The sequence below is a fragment of the Schistocerca americana genome, chromosome 6 (assembly GCF_021461395.2).
Source record: "Schistocerca americana isolate TAMUIC-IGC-003095 chromosome 6, iqSchAmer2.1, whole genome shotgun sequence".
NCBI classification, from domain to species: Eukaryota; Metazoa; Arthropoda; class Insecta; order Orthoptera; family Acrididae; genus Schistocerca; species Schistocerca americana.
This window is the reverse complement of record NC_060124.1, coordinates 287851361-287868126: the sequence shown is the minus strand read 5'-3', so window position 1 is coordinate 287868126 and position 16766 is coordinate 287851361. Positions and strand designations below refer to the sequence as shown.

Below are 16766 nucleotides of genomic sequence, written 5' to 3'. Positions count from 1 at the left end.
CTATGGCTGATCAAGTCAAAGCGAACAGGATGCCCAAAAGAAAATCCCCGAGCAAAAGGAGGAGGGATGCCATGAGGGCAAGTGCCTTTAAGATGTTTTTGAGGTCGCTCACTGACGCCTCAGTTATCACTAAGGATATGAGTACCCAAACGGAGTCCACCACAACCGATAGAGGAACTCAGACTGTTCCTCTTAAAGTCAAGTCTCCCTCCTCCCAAAGACAGGGGATAACGCCGACCAAAGAACAACGGCTATGGCATCCTGCAACTGAGACAGCGGCAATCCCAGCAGAAGAAAGTAGGAAAGTCAACCAACCACTCCAGGAAAATAAAATAACTAGCTCCTGTGAACCAAATATGAAAGATCCTGTTGTGAGATTGCCGCCCATTGACCCAGTCAGAGTCTACCCCAACCTGGAGTTTACCATGCAGTTAGCAAGATTAGAGCAGCCGACTACCCTGACTACTGCCTTGAGACACGTGGTCCGGGTGGGACATGAATATGGTAGGAAAGTCACCTTCTCGGTAATGGAGGCTGTAGACAGAATCCAACTTAAGTCAGTGAATCTCCCCACCGACTTCGGAGCCCTGCGAGACTTACTCAAGAAGGTCTTTGAAAGACGAGGCGAAAAGTTTGACTTGAATGACATATATGAACAAGCAGTATTAGCAAATGGACGTATCACATTTGACTGGAACAAGACCTGGCCAAATGACAGAATCCATACATACTTTCCGTAAAAACTAATGACAAAAATCACCATCGGACAACTTAACGCCCACAACAGCAGACTTGTGATGCAGGAGCTACGCAAGGAAGTGGAGGAGAGGAGACTGGATCTGATCTGCCTGCAAGAGCCGTACTCCCTAAATGGAAAATTAGTTTTTACAGCCGCAACATGGCAAGTTATAAGCAGAGGAGAAGACCCGAGATCGGCTATAATAATCACAAACAAAATCTTAAGAGCCATAGTTCTGACACAATACACAACAAGCCACTGCAACGTTGTGGAGCTGCAATCTCCATCTGGTAACATTATCCTAATCAATATGTACTTCCAGTATGGTGATGATATCGAAGAACACCTTACACACCTTACCGCAGTTATCACGGCGTTGCGGGGGCGAAAAGTAATTATAACTGCCGACATAAATGCTAAATCCCCCCTATGGTACAGTGGCACAAGAGACGCTAACGGTGAGAAGGCAGAAGAGGCCATCATGGCCATGCAGCTAGTGGTGGTAAATAAGCCTGGAAACCCCCCTACATATGTGGCGGGAGGTGGCCAAGGCACAAACATCGATGTGACCTTGGCTACGCCTAATGCGGCACACCTAATTCAACAGTGGAAAGTGGTAGAAAACGCCACCACTAGTGACCACAACCTCATTACTTTCAGTGTGGGAGACAGGGAGAGCTGCTGGACCATGGGGTGGGAGGTGCAATACAATTACAAAAGAGCCGACTGGGAGAAGCTAGCTAGGGAGTGCGACATTCCTGCACTACCAGAAGGTGACGGACACTTGGACTATGACATAGACAACAGAGCTGAAGAACTGATGACGACAATAACTCGAGCGGTAAAGGCTGCTGTACCTACTAGGAGGAAGGCCATAGCGGCCTCTCCGTCACCATGGTCAGCTGAACTGGAGGAGATGCGCCAGTCTGTCAGAAGGCTCAGGAGGCACTACCAGCGCAGTGTCGTCTGGCTAGAGAGACAAAGACGGCTGCAACTATACCGGGAAGCGAAAGAAAATTTCCAAAGACGCCTACGTGAGGTCAGATCCGAAAGCTGGGAACACTTTGTACTAAATCAACTCGCTCTAGATCCTTGGGGAGTTCCCTTCAAGCTTGTCCGGGAAAAAATCCGCTCTCTGATGGAGCTCTCAACCGTCAGGCGTGGGGATGGGATGACGGAGTCTTGGCAGGAAACTGCTGAGGTCCTTCTCCAGTCCCTGCTGCCTGATGACACAGCAGATGGAGAAACTGACGAACAACAGCAGCTGCGGGCGAGCTATAACAGCAACGAATATGGAAACAACACGGCAGTCTACCCCTTCTCTGAAGAGGAGGTAGCTGCCCATATAAAATCCCTGAAGATAGGGAAAGCTCCCAGGCCAGATGGCATTGTTGCGGAGGTGGTGCAGTTTCTGGCTCCCCAGATAGTCGCCCCTCTAACTCATCTCTATAATGAATGTCTCAGGCAACAAAAGTTCCCTCGAATCTGGAAGAGGGCAAATGTAGTGATAATTAAGAAAGGAGCTGACAAGGACCCAGCAGAAACAAAGTCCTACCGTCCAATCTGCCTGCTCGATCTGCTTGGGAAGGATCTGGAGAGACTGCTGGCTGACAGACTGGCTGCGCACCGAGTGCTGTGCGGGATGAGCAGCAGACAATTCGGCTTCAGGCCTGGGCGATCAGCATCTGATGCAATCGCCCTGGCGGCTGAGGTCTGTGGCTCTACCCCGTACAAGTACGTTGTTGGCATCATGGTGGACATAAGTGGCGCCTTCGACAACCTGTGGTGGCCTTCGCTCTTCTCCTGTTTACGGGAGAAGGAGTGTCCAGGGCTGCTATATGGGTGTCGGAGGAGCTATTGTGAGGATCGGGAGGTCTGGCTATCATCCCCTAGCACAAGGGTAACAAAAATAATCACCAAGGGATGTCCCCAGGGCTCTGTACTAGGTCCCCTGTTTTGGGACATCCACATGGAACCTCTATTAGACACACTACAGCAAAGTGATGACGTGCTAGAGGTGATAGCCCACGCTGATGACCTCCTCTTACTGGTTGGCGGCCGAAGCCGAGAAGACATAGAACCTAAAATAGAACGTGCAATAGGAACACTACAACTTTGGTGCCGAAAAACGAAGATGACAATTTCACCAACAAAGTCAACATATCTCCTTCTTAAGGGACAGCTAGTCAGGAATCCAACAGTTAGGATAGAGGGCTCACCCGTTCTCAGACGACGTGAGACTCGATACCTGGGCATCATCATTGATGAGAGGTGGTCATTCGGCAGACACATTGAAACTGTAACACAAAGAGCATTACAAGTACTCAACAACCTCATCTCCATTGGGCATAAACGTTTCCACCTCCCACCACATCTTATCAAACTATATCATAACAGCATACTCACCTCCATAGTGGGTTACAGTTCTGGAGTCTGGGCACACAGGCTCACGAGGGTAGTGCCTGCCATGACAGTGAGAAGAATACAGAGAAACATGATTATGAGATCAACAGGGGCTTACAGGACCACACCGGGAGGGGCCCTATTAGTCATAATGGGACTCTGCCCCTTAGATATCAAAATCCGAGAGCAGGCTGCCTGGTACTGGGCAAAAAAGGGGAACGTGGATAAGATAGAAGAAATCTTAGGGAGTAGGACTGAAAACAAAGTTGAGATCAGGTTAAGAGGGGATCAGCTGTGGCAACATTCATGGGAAAACGAAGAAACAGGGCGAAGAACATTCAACTTCTTACCGGACGTAAGGGAAAGATTGGAAATGAAGTATTTCGAACCAACTAGGGGACTGATTCACCTTCTCACTGGCCATCGACCCTATCCGACATACTTATGTCGATTTGGAAGAAAGGCGACACCCGCGTGTGGCTGTGGTGTTCCGGAGGGTACTCCTGACCATGTAGTCTACGAGTGCCCCCTTTTCAATGATGTGGCCTCTGTGTTGCGCGACCAACTACCCCACAACGACACATTCAGACTGTTAAGACAACGCGACACTTTTCAGACTATCAACGAACTGGCGAACGCGGTATCACAGAAAGTCTTAAGGGACTATCTGCGAGAACCGAACTAGCCCCATACTAAGACACCTTAATACCGATGAAGTCTAGTACCCTATTCCCAAGCCACCCGAACCCGGAAAGGCCGACTCCTTCAGTCGAGAATCCGCCGCGCTCGGGATCAGGGGGAGTGGGGTGCACTTATAAACTAAATCAGACAACGCACCCAAACTTGACCCTAGGATAAGTTTAGTTGTAGAACCTAGTTTATAGACTTTAATTATAGGAACCTGCAGCGACTAACACCATGGCCTGCCCAGTGTCAGGGGCACGCTCATTGGGGTTAGCTCAATGAGCAAGGCCTTACAGTAGGTTTATATTCCAGCTGACACATTTGTAACGCTGCAGGCTATAGTGACTAGTCCATAGTTAGTAGTTAATAGGATACCACTTAGTACTTAGAACATATAACTATGCCCATTGTAGTTTTCATATAGTGCACAACCAACTAGTTACTAAGTTGAATGTAGAATAGCTGCAAAAAGATGAATAAATGTATATGTATAACGGCCCACTAATCACATAAGGTAGTGGGCTACATTGTATGATTAATATGTAATTGGAAATAAAGAATTTTTTTTAAAAAAAAAACCCACCTGACGCTCGTTGACAGGCAGCACGGTTCTTATAGTACCCCCGATAACCACGAAGGGCGGGGTTCCGCATTGCCAGAAACCAAGTTTCCTGCAGAGCAATGCAGAGAACAGGGGAAACACTCAGAAGCATCTGGAGCTCAGGCAGGTGGCGGAAATAACCGCCGCAGTTCCACTGGAGAATGGAAGCAGGAAGGGACTGGGAGGGAGTGAATGCGACTAAGAGGCAGACGGCGCCTCAAAGCCAACTGCCGCCACCTGGGGAGAATAAGCTGAGACCATAGGAAAGGCCCCGAAGGGTTCTGTGAGGGCGAGATCCGCGGCAGAGGCGAGGATCTCCACCTCATCCCCGGAGCCAGGACTATGTACAGCAGGCGGTACAGAAACCGCCGGAACGTCCATCTTCTTGGACACATTCCGTTCCTTCTTCTCACGTCAGCCCTTAGGGTGAGAGGGCTGGGAGAGCTTCTCTGAAGGAGTGTCGGAGGCTGACGACGACGCAGAAGCCCTACGACCAGCAGGTGGCGGAACCTTCAGCCACTGGCTGACATCCGGCTGGGTAGGAGATGAAACGGAGGAAGGGAGAGCCCCGACGGACCCCTTCCGCGAGAGAGGAACCGGCAGAGGCAACGCCGGCGGAGAAGGAGGGGCAGGGATCGAGCCCCCCGGTTTTGGAGGAGATGTCACTCCCGAAGTAAGCATGGGGGGAGCGACAGAAGAGGGTTTGCCCGCAACTGCTAAGGGGGCAACAGAGAAAGGCTTGCCCCCAGGCACGAGGGGGGCAGACAGAGATGCACGGCCCTGAGGGCTTACTGAAGGCGGCACAGATGAGGCGACAACCGTCGCTCACGTGGGCGACGATAACGTGGCTGCAGCATAAGGTGATTGAATGGAAGCAGGATACAACCTTTCATATTACAGTTTCGCCTCTCAGTAAATAAGCCGGTCCAGGGTCTTAAATTCCATGATCTTCCGCTCCTTATGAAGAATGGGGCAATCCAGCGAGCATGGAGAGTGGTGCTCCCCATTGTTGGCACATACAGGCGGAGGCACACATGGAGAATCGGGATGAGAGGGGGCGTCCGCAATCTCGACATGTAGCGCTGGATGGGCAACAGGAGGACATATGCGCAAACTTCCAGCACTGGAAGCACCTCATCGGGGGAGGGACGTATGGCTTGATGACGCAATGGTAAACCATCACCTTGACCTTCTCGGGCTAGACATCACCCTCGAAGGCCAAGATAAAGGCACTGGTGGCCACCCTGTTAGTCTTGTGTCCCCTATGTACACGACGGACAAAATGTACACCACGTCGTTCCAAGTCGGCTCTCAGCTCGTCATCGGATTGTGGCCGTGCGACCACCATCTTGGTGTGATTTATTGCGCTTCATTGCGCCACATCCGCCCAGATGCCACCTACTCCGAACGAGGGCTCTCCCCAAGGGCGCCACCCTGCCAAAGCAACGGGTAGCTGGCCGATATCCCATTGCCCGGAGTCCCCGTGCCCCAGACAAGATGGGCACATACTCCTTGGCATGCATGGGGAGGAAACAGCTCTGGCATCGGTAGTGCGATCCCTGCGTGGTCAGGGGGCTACCACCAAGAGGGTACATGATGGCCCCACGACAACGGACTGGCTACCGTGCTGGATTTTAGGTGTTGGAAGGGTCGACAGTTGTTGTGGGCGCTAAGAAGAAGAGTGCGCACAAGACGAGAATCAGACAACCCAAAAGATGTTGGGTGTAGTCCCCCCCACACGACTATAGGTAACATGCAAGATGGTGGTCCATGATGGACCAATAGAAAAACACCACGTAAGGTGTCCTTCCCCAAATGGCACGCACTAACAACGGAAATTTGGAAAAAAGGAGGTCAAACCCAAGAGAGGTCCATCACAGAGGGCCGAAACGTTTGAGACTCCTTTTAGACGCCTCTTGCGACAGGGAGGAATACCGTGGGCCTATTCTTACCCCCGAACACGCAGGGGATGTCCTGCGGCACCTGGCGCCTGCCGCCGGTTTTGAATGACTTTCGCCCGAGTGTGTGTCCGCTCCGGTGTGGAGCTGTACGACGCCCATCAGCCGTGAGGCCGTTGGACACAGAACGCTGGAACAGGGGCCGTCAAACGCCTCAGTCCCGCCTATGCAACTGTCTTGAAAAAGACAGTAGAAACTAAGAAAAGATCACCCAGAACGGTGGATCACTTGGCTCGTGGGTCGATGAAGAACGCAGTAAATTGTGCGTCGACATGTGAACTGCAGGACACATGAACATTGACGTATCGAACGCACATTGCGGTCCATGGATTCCGTTCCCAGGCCACGTCTGGCTGAGGGTCGGCTACGTATACTGAAGCGCGCGGCGTTTGTCCCGCTTCGGAGACCTGGGAGTGTCGTGGCTGCCTGTGGGGCTGGGGGCGTCTCCTTAAACGTGCGATGCGCGCCTGTCGCCTGGCGGTTCGCATACCGGTACTTTCTCGGTAGCGTGCACAGCCGGCTGGCGGTGTGGCGTGTGACACCTCGTACAACGACCTCAGAGCAGGCGAGACTACCCGCTGAATTTAAGCATATTACTAAGCGGAGGAAAAGAAACTAACAAGGATTCCCCAGTAGCGGCGAGCGAACAGGGAGGAGTCCAGAACCGAACCCCGCAGGCTGCCGCATGTCGTGGCATGTGGTGTTTGGGAGGGTCCACTACCCCGACGCCTCGCGCCGAGCCCAAGTCCAACTTGAATGAGGCCACGGCCCATAGAGGGTGCCAGGCCCGTAGCGGCCGGTGCGAGCGTCGGCGGGACCTCTCCTTCGAGTCGGGTTGCTTGAGAGTGCAGCTCCAAGTGGGTGGTAAACTCCTATTGAAACTAAATATGACCACGAGACCGATAGCGAACAAGTACCGTGAGGGAAAGTTGAAAAGAACTTTGAAGAGAGAGTTCAACAGTACGTGAAACCGTTCTGAGGTAAACGTGAGAAGTCCGAAAGGTCGCACAGGTGAGATTCACGCCCATCTGGCCACTGGCCTCCGCCGTCAGCAGATGAGGCCGTGCCGCCCGCGCGGAGCAATCCGCGGCGCGGTCGTCTCCGGTTGCCTTTCCACTCGCCGCGGGGTGGGGCCGTTCCGGTGTGCGATGGGCCACACTTCTCCCCTAGTAGGACGTCGCGACCCGCTGGGTGCCGGCCTACGGCCCGGGTGCGCAGCCTGTCCTTCCGCGGGCCTCGGTTCGCGTCTGTTGGGGAAAGCCCCGGTGTCCTGGCTGGTTGCCCGGCGGTATATCTGGAGGAGTCGATTCGCCCCTTTGGGCGCTCCGGCTCTCGGCAAGCGCGCGCGGTTCTTCCCGGAAGACGGACCTAATTGCCCCGGCCCCGGACCCGTGGCGCTTGAGCTTTGGACAATTTCACGACCCGTCTTGGAACTCGGACCAAGGAGCCTAACATCTGCGCGAGTCATTGGGTTGTACGAAACCTAAAGGCGTAATGAAAGTGAAGGTCACGCCTTGCGCAGGGCGAGGGAGGATGGGGCTTCCCCGCCCTTCACGGGGCGACGGCCTCCGCACTCCCAGAGCGTTTCGTCCTCATTGCGAGGTGAGGCGCACCTAGAGCGTACACGTTGAGACCCGAAAGATGGTGAACTATGCCTGGCCAGGGCGAAGTCAGGGGAAACCCCGATTGAGGTCCGTAGCGATTCTGACTTGCAAATCGATCGTCGGAGCTGGGTATAGGGGCGAAAGACTTACCGAACAATCTAGTAGCTGGTTCCCTCCGAAGTTTCCCTCAGGATAGCTGGTGCTCGTACGAGTCTCATCCGGTAAAGCGAATGATTAGAGGCCTTGGGGCCGAAACGACCTCAACCTATTCTCAAACTTTAAATGGGTGATACTCCAGCTTGCTTGATATGCTGAAGCCGCGAGCAAACGACTCGGATCGAAGTGCCAAGTGGGCCACTTTTGGTAAGCAGAACTGGCGCTGTGGGATGAACCAAACGCCGAGTTAAGGCGCCCGAATCGACGCTCATGGGAAACCATGAAAGGCGTTGGTTGCTTAAGACAGCAGGACGATGGCCATGGAAGTCAGAATCTGTTAAGGAGTGTGTAACAACTCACCTGCCGAAGCAACTAGCCCTGAAAATGGATGGCGCTGAAGCGTCGTGCCTATACTCGGCCGTCAGTCTGGTAGTCATGGCTGGTCCTTGCGGCCGGCCGCGAAGCCCTGACGAGTAGGAGGGTCGCGGCGGTGGGCGGAGAAGGGTCTGGTTGTGAGCCTGCCTGGAGCCGCCGTCAGTGCAGATCTTGGTGGTAGTAGCAGATAGTCCAGCGAGGCCCTGGAGGGCTGACGCAGAGAAGGGTTTCGTGTGAACAGCCGTTGCACACGAGTCAGTCGATCCTAAGCCCTAGGAGAAATCTGATGTTGATGGGGGCTCTCATAGCATGACGCCGTCGGGAGATCGGGGAAGAGTTTTCTTTTCTGCATGAGCGTTCGATTTCCCTGGAATCCTCTAGCAGGGAGATAGGGTTTGGAATGCGAATAGCACCGCAGTTGCGGCGGTGTCCCGATCTTCCCCTCGGTCCTTGAAAATTCTGGAGAGGGCCACGTGGAGGTGTCGTGCCAGTTCGTACCCATATCCGCAGCAGGTCTCCAAGGTGAAGAGCCTCTAGTCGATAGAATAATGTAGGTAAGGGAAGTCGGCAAATTGGATCCATAACTTCGGGATAAGGATTGGCTCTGAGGATCAGGGCATGTCGGGCTTGGTCGGTAAGTGGGTCAGCACTAACGTGCCGGGCCTGGGCGAGGTGAGTGCTGTAGGGGTGCTGGTAAGTGCGGGCGTTTAGCGCGGGCGTGGTCTGCTCTCGCCGTTGGTCGGCCTTGTGCTGGCCGGCTGTGCAGGATGCGCACGCCTGCACGGCGTTCGCGCCCCGGTGCTTCAACCTGCGTGTAGGATCCGAGCTCGGTCCCGTGCCTTGGCCTCCCACGCATCTTCCTTGCTGCGAGGCAGAGTCCGCCTTAGTGTGCTCCTCCGGGGGATTCTCTTCGGCCGCCATTTAACGGTCAACTGAGAAGTGGCATGGACTGGGGGAATCCGACTGTCTAATTAAAACAAAGCATTGCGATGGCCCTAGCAGGTGTTGCCGCAATGTGATTTCCACCCAATGGACTTCACATCCGCGGCCGCGCCGTCTTGTGCCTGTGTGCCCTGACGTGCTGCGCCTGATGGGACACCCGAGAATAACGGCTTATCCGAGGGGTTTAAGTTCGTTCGAGGTCTGCGGTTCCAGCTTTCCTCACTGAACCTGGCACCGAGTGTGCTGTGGCTCATCGTCGTTTGGGTGCCCATCGGTAGGTTTGCCGAGCTGTTCCGTCGCCCGTAGTGTTATTAAGACGGCCACTCTTTTTTGGACGATGGGCACGCCGCGTCCCTAATCCCATGCCATTGGAGCTTATCCCCTTTGGCGACCCCACCACCAGGGTTCAGTGGCAATATGAGGTCGGCTGGGTCAGTCGTGGACCTGCGGTGCTTGATGTCCCGGGCTTGCTCGGTTGACGTGCTGCGGGGCTGACTTGGGGGTTGCTTCCTGCTGTTGCCTGTGGCGGCTTGGACATGCCCCGGGTGGGAGTCGTGTCGATGTGTGGGTCTGTCTACTCTGACATGCGACTCCTGCCTAGTGCTCTGAACGTGTCAACGTTCAGAAATGCAAGCAAGCTTGGGTAAACGGCCTGGGAGTAACCGATGACACTCTTAGTGTAGCCAAATGCCTCGTCATCTAATTAGTGATGCGCATTAATGGATTAACGAGATTCCCGCTGTCCCTATCTACTGAAACTTTGAAGTGCGAGCCACCTAGGAAGAAGCGTTCTCCTATCATTTTTTATGATGTGCCAAGTGAAATCGGTGAGCAAGAGCTAGTAGAGACAATCTGGCAGCAAAATCTTGCTGACAAGATAAGCAAACAAGAGATCTCTGAAGAAATGCGACCCTGTTTTAAGACTGGTCCCAAAGGAAAGGTGGAGGTAAACCATGTTATTGAAGTGAGTGCAAGAGTGAGGTAACTGTTAGTGGAAGCAAAACGAGTGTATGTGGATTTTAGATCACTGTCGGTTAAAGACTATTTTGCCTTCAAATGTTTTAAGTGCCAGAATTTCGGTCACAGAAGTGCAAATTGTACTGCTAAGTCTTTGTGTGTTCACATTGTGGTGAAGACAACCACCAAAAAACAAATTGTCCAAACTCAAATAAGCCAGCAAAGTGTATTCCGTGTTCTTCGAGAGGCAAGGTGTGCAATACACCAGGTCTTCAGTGCCCTACCTATCAGCTATATTTGCACAGACTAATCGAAAGTACACATTATGGACAGTAATCTATCACCATATAGTGAAGAGTTCATACCAGGTGGAGACTTCAAATGTCAGGAAATTGCACAAATAGCTGATAAGAATATGACACATAGGAAACATAAGCCACCCTCCACGAGGCCTAGGAATTGGCGTAGGGGAATTGCATGGAGGAACATACTACGCGAGAACAGACAACCTCTACATACTTTAGAACTAGCCCACTGTGTGGATGTTAACACGTTAGAGGACGAAATGGCCGCTACAAGTGACGATAAGATGTACTTTAAGGACAAGTCAGATCTTGCGTTAGGAAATAGTGAAAATAATGATCAGAATATAGTTGATACCAATAAGAACAAAACCACAGACAGTAGTAATTTCCCCCAGGAACAGGGGAAAAAATCTTTCTTCATCAATTCAGGACAGCACCATTAGCTCTACCGTTGCAGGGAGTAAAATGTGTTACGTTGGCCTTGAAAATCGTGGAATTCTCTCCAAGATTAGGTCAAAGTTAAAGAGCAAAAGCAAAAAGACTATCGAGCCCTGTCATAAACCCGACATGATCAGTACTGGTACTCAGACCGACTTCACAGACAGTGAAGACACACTGAAGCCTACAACAAATGAGGGAAAGGACTGTAAACAGTTGGATCCTCGATCGATTTATGTTGATATTGAAGAGAATTACAGACTCTCTAGATTAGAAGATGTGGGTGTTTTAGTTGTAGCCCTTAGGCACATTGTCAGAATAGGGCATCCGAAAGGGAATACAATCGGCTTTCCACATCCAGGAACTGCCGACAGGCTGTTTATGCGATGTAATAATCTACCAACCGGAAAGAAAGAATTGGGCGAGATACTTCAGAGGGCATATACCCGACGTAACGAAAAATTTGATCAAGAGGAGCTCTACAAGGAATTTGTAGAGTGTTATGGTGGAACAGTTTATGAGTACGACAAGACAGGCTTCAGATTTTATAATCATGTCAGACAGCCTTAAATGAGTAGGAGGAATTTAGGTATAACTGTTGCTCAGATTAATGCTATGCGTAGCACCACTGTAACGAAAGAAATATGGAAGGTTGCGGAAGATCGAGGTTTGGATATCATATGTATCCAGGAGCCTCACACTACGAAAGGGAAACTGGTACATTGCCCAGTGGGTGCAAGAGTGATCATGTACGGAGAGAACCCAATGGTGGCTGTTGTGGTACTGAAAAGAGAAGTTTCAGTGACAACAATTGCTCAGGTAAATGATGAACACTCTGTTACTGTGGAGCTAACGACAACTGAGGGTGTCTTTCTCTTAACTAACCTGTACTTTCAATATGCACATGAGATACAACCCTATCTCGACAAAATGATAGGAGCCAACGAGGTTGGAGGTAACAGATACCACATTTTCACAATAGATGCAAATGCTAAATCAGTACTATGGAACAGTAGAGAAACTGACGAGAGAGGACTTGAACTACAGGATGCTATTGCGGAGCAGAACTTAATAGTTGCGAATAAACCCAGGTTTACACCAACTTATCATAATAGGGCAGGGGCAAAATCTAATATTGACATTACATTGGCAAATGGTAGTGTGCTAAATAGGATACAGGCATGGCAAGTACTGAACTGAGTGACTACAAGTGATCATAATACGATTACCTTTAGCCTTGTAAGCGTAAACAATGTAAACAGGGAGGGGAATTATATAGGAACCTACTTCGATTATAAAAGAGCAGACTGGGAGCGCATGAGGGAGGAGTTTCAACTACAGGTGCCAGTGGGAAATGGCTTTGACATTGATTTGACAGCAGAAACAATACAGGTACATATACAAAACCTTATGAATACCTTCATACCTAAGCGCCCATTCTTTCGAGGCTCGAAAGTGCCATGGGGTTCCACACTAACAGAATTAAAGAGAAATGCTCGTAGGGCACGGCGTGTATATCAGGGGTCTCTCGGTGACAGAGAGAGGCAGAGAAGGTTACTAATCTATCGGGAAATCAAAGCAGTTTATAAGGAGGAATTAATCAATACGAGAATAAAGCACTGGGAAACCTTCGTTAAAAAGGAATTTCGAACTAATGTATGGGGCTTACCATATAAAATCGTGAGTGAGAAGCTTAAGACACCTCTCATCTTGTCGACGCTTCAGAAGGCAGATGGTTCTACCACATCAGGGTGGCGAGACTGGGCAGAGTATTTAATGGAAAGTTTACTCCCAAGTGATGATCCAGCTTCAGATAATGAACACCAGGCACTCTTGAGACAGAAGATGCAAGAAGAGTATCCAGATGAAGGAGTGGTTGTACCATTTGCTCAGGAGGAGGTGAGTCGTGCTATTGACTCCATGAAGAAAAATAAATCTCCCGGAATAGACAAGATCACAGCAGAAACGTTACAACAACTGAAAAGTAAAATCGTGCCATATCTAACAGCTCTTTTTAATGAGTGCCTCTTGCAGGGAAGAGTACCAAAGGTATGGAAGATCGCTGAGGCAACCATTATAAAAAAAGGGGAAGACAGAGATGTGAAATTAGTGAAGAGTTACCGTCGAATATGCCTGCCGAACACTATGGGGAAGGTCCAGGAACGGTTATTGTGCGGACGGCTGAGCGATCATAGGGAGCTCCACGGGCTCAACCAATGTCAGTACGGTTTTCGGGCTGGACGGTCGATAGATGATGCGGTTAATCAAGCATTACATATAACTTCAACCTCGCTGGCGAAGTATATTGTCAGTGTGACGATTGACATACAGGGTGCTTTCGATAATCTGTTCTGGCCTTCGCTGTTCGCAAGACTGCGAGAGCTAAGAACACCAAAGTGCTTATACATGTCGATGCTTGATTACTGCAAGGATAGAAGGGTAACATGGAGATCACCAGAACACACAATAATAAGGCACATTAGTAAGGGATGCCCCCAGGGCTCGATTTGTGGCCCTATATTCTGGGATGTTTTGACAGAACCACTCTTGGAAATATTGGAAAATAACGAAAACGTAGCTGGTATAATAGCATATGCAGACGACCTGCTCGTAATCATAACTGGCGATTCTAGAAATTTAATTGAAAATCGAGCAACTACAGTCTTAAAAACTGTGAGTGAGTGAGTGGTGTACTTACAATAAACTTCAAATAGCGGTTAGTAAAACTAAATACATATTGTTAAAAGGTAAATTATCTGCAGGTAGGGGTCCATCCATAAAATTGCAAGGCACTCCAATTAGCAGGGAGACTGTTTGTAGATATCTTGGGCTGCACCTAGATGAGGGCTGAACTTTAGTGCACACATTAAATTGGTATACGAGAAGGCACTGAACCTTATGAACAATATCTGCATGATTGCTACCTCCAATTATAAATCACCCATCAATGATGTTAGAATTTATCATGAGGCTATCTTAATGTCGATTCTGTCATTCGAGGCAAGTGCCTGGGCACATAAGCTGCGGCAGGTGCAACCAGTTAGGCATCTGAGAAGAATGTTACGCACTGTTCTTATTAGAATGACAGGAGCCTTCAAAACCACGCCAGTGGAGGCACTCTTGCTGATCCTAGATCTGTACCCTGTAGACCTACAAATCAGGAGTCGAGGAACCCTTTACTGGCTGCGGAGGGGCAAAGCTGACAAAGTAGAGGCAATCACAGGTGCGCGAATAGAAAATAAATTAGAGCTCAAGCACTGGATGGACAGAGAATGGCAACAAATCTGGGACAACATCAATATGGGTAGACGAGTGTATGAAATTTTCCCGGACATCAGGGAACGACACCGGATGCGACATATAAATGTGAGTAGGGGTATGGTCTATTTTCTTACTGGACATGGTCCATATCCCACTTATATAAAATCAATAGTTCAGATAATAATAGTTGTATGTGTGGTGCTGAGGGAGATCCGGAACACATGGTATACATGTTTCAAGGAAATGATGTAGCAACGGAATTACCTCACATTTTACGTAGTAAGAATGTGTCTGAAATCGTGCGAGACGTAGACGCGTGTGAAGTACTGCGTGTGTTGTCAGATGAGTTTTCTGCTAAGCAGATGCGTGTATATGCGATGGCAGGGGGAAGAGCAGCACAGCAGGCAGCAAGAAGAACGGATCGACGGCGACGCGCGGATCCAGCAGCCCTGGGACCTGCAGCGGCGACGAGAGCACGGCGTGGTAATTCCCCAGATGAAGGAAATACTACAGAACGAACCCCATCAGTACCAATGAACATTCACAATCGCCGTCGCTTCTTACGGTACGCTCCGCGTGGTCGTGCGCGGGCTGCCTTTCTGGCGGATCGTCGAGCGCATGAACATGCTTCCTCTGAGTCTGGCGACGAAGTAGATGGCAGCGACGGGCATCGCGACGGCGGGGTGCTGCGACGGGATTCACGGCGATGAACAATGATATATAGAGTAGTGTCTCACCTAGTTTAGCTAGTAGCTCAGACGTTTTCGATGCTACATTACACCTAGTACATACATGATTGTGATTAAATTGTGGATAATTGATTTCACACTAGATAAGATATGGTCTAACCTAGTTTAGCCAGTAGCTCAGGCATTTTCGATGTTGCACTACACTTAGTACATTTATGATTGTGTTTTAATTGTGGATAATTGATTTCATGCTAAACAAGATATGGTCGGCACACATCCTGGGGTGTCATGACAATGTTTGCCAGAGATTACTCTGATGTTTTCCATGTCGTGGCTGTAAGGACAGGATGTATTTGTTCAGGATGCTACACAAGATCGGTGCTTCATGGGATGGCAGGTCTTGAAGAACTACCTACACCTTGGCAAGTGTACATGAGGCATAGATTTGATAGACAAGGCAATTGCTGAGTTGTATCACATCTTGGGGTAGGTTAGGTTGGTGATGGGTCTTTTACACTTCCTCTAATTTCCTCTATACACTCCAGTCTATTTTCCTGGTAGTTAGGCATTCATTACAAAAAATAATTAATTGAAAAAATTGTATTGGAAGTGGTTTGGCATGTAGTAGCAGGCCGGGTCCACGGCCCTAGGCATGGGCAACTCAGACATGAGGCTAAGAAGGCTGAAAAATAAAAATAATTATGTAATTCGCACATGCCAATAACGTAATAATTCCTTATATATGACCTGCTTTAGTAATTTCCAGGTAGCAGGCCTTATGTTGTATTCAATGAAAAAAAAAAAGGTCCCTATCTACTAGCTGCGGCTGTCTCATGCTATGTGCCCCGATTTTTGTGGGCTCATGGTTGGGAATAGGCAGCAGCGGAAGGATGCGACTCGAACATCTTAGCCTCTCCTTCCCAAGTGCCCCTGCCCGCCTTCTCGCGGTGCAGCTGTTAAGCCTTCGGGCAACCGAAGGGCAGGGGTGCGACGGCGTGCTGAATATCTTGTACGCCCGTTCCGGGTGCTGCATTTGTCGCAGCGGGATCCTGGCCCAAGTTGGCGAAGGTCACCCGCCTTGCCCCTGGAATTCCGGGGCATGATCCGCCAAGCCGGGGCGTGGTGACACGTCCCCGGTTAGGTTAGATGGGTCCAGACCCCCGAACGTCTGGGGGACCAGCCCAGCACCTGAGTAGGACCGGGTCTTTAGCCTTTTGGTGGAAACTCGGCCTAGAAGGGGGCGAAGGACGGAGGGTGAATCCACTCTCCCGGAATGCGGGTGGCATTCGCCGGTAAGGGAGCGGGAGAAAACTTCGATGATGCAGCAGTCGAAGAGGACTAGTGCGCTGTTCCCACGGCGCGCTAAACCTAGCAGCTCAGTTGTTGAAAGCTCTCGGTCAAGGGGCGCGACTGGTGAGCGAGCTGCATTTAGCCTCCCCCCATGCCAGAGAGGCCGGTCTGGGGAAAGAGACGGGCCTCCTTTTTCACTCTCTTCATTTGTCAATATGGCTGAACTAGTGGAGAGTGATCATGCGTTCGAAGGTGATTCAGTTCACGATGAAGCTTCTTCAGTAGCCGAGCGTCTTGTTCGTTTCTTAAAGTTACTAGATTCCAGTGTTAAAAATGGCAAGATCAGTAACCAGGCGTTCAACAA

General features: G+C 50.3%; 1 pseudogene; it reads left to right on the top strand.

Annotated features, from left to right (window-relative positions):
- Positions 1–6593: 6593 nt before the first annotated feature.
- On the top strand, positions 6594–6748 carry LOC124620778 (annotated as a pseudogene).
- Positions 6749–16766: the final 10018 nt, after the last annotated feature.